This window comes from Cricetulus griseus, chromosome 3 (assembly GCF_003668045.3).
Source record: "Cricetulus griseus strain 17A/GY chromosome 3, alternate assembly CriGri-PICRH-1.0, whole genome shotgun sequence".
Classification (NCBI taxonomy): domain Eukaryota; kingdom Metazoa; phylum Chordata; class Mammalia; order Rodentia; family Cricetidae; genus Cricetulus; species Cricetulus griseus.
The window spans coordinates 110,473,920-110,474,835 of NC_048596.1; positions in this window are offsets into that span (position 1 = coordinate 110,473,920).

Sequence of the window (916 nt, forward strand, 5' to 3'; positions counted from 1 at the left end):
TGTGATAGTCAACATTTTTCCCTTGATATTGCCAAACATCTCACAATTAAAAACCATTACCATATGTTAGACTAAAAGAAAACATCCATTAAATTACCTAACATTTTTATATTACAGAGAAGAGTTATATTTATCGAATTTCATATAGAATGTTGGGGACTATGGCAATACAAAGGTGTATGTAGCATTCTACATTTGCATATCTTAATAAGATGGGATTAAAATGGCTGGAGCTGCAACTCAGGTCGAGAACACTGATCTAGCATGCTAAAAGCTCTGCATTTGATCCTTGGCAACACACACACACATACACACACACACACACACACACACACACACACACACACACACACACGGATTGAAATCAAAGAGAGATTTTAGGATTTGGCTAAGTCATCAGTATGGCTCTGGGAGTAAAAGTGCTTCGTGTCATGGCTGATAACCTGAATTTATCTTATCCCCAGGATATGCATAATAGAAAATGAACTCCTGAAAATTGTCCTCTGTCTCCACATATTATCTATGATATGTGTATGTGTGCACATACAATGAATAAACTAAATAATTTAAAGGTGCTAGATATAGCACCTTTTATAGATATAGCAAGCTATTTCATCTACCAAGAGGAGGAAGCTTTTGAAGTGAAGAACTCTAATCTATTCAATGATTCTGACCAGCCTTATCAACACCCTAGCAAACTGTTTCTTGGCCGTTGAGCTAAGATCAAGTGTAACAGCCTAAAATGATGAGACAGCATGTGAATAGTAATTATCCCAATAACAACACTTGTGTTAAAAGATTGGCAGGCTTTTTTCTGATTTTTAAAAGTAAAGACATTGAGGCTGAGAGAAACACAGTCAGCTGTGTCAAATCACCCATCTGTGAAAAGGAAAGGCCAGAGTAAGTGCCCACTTCT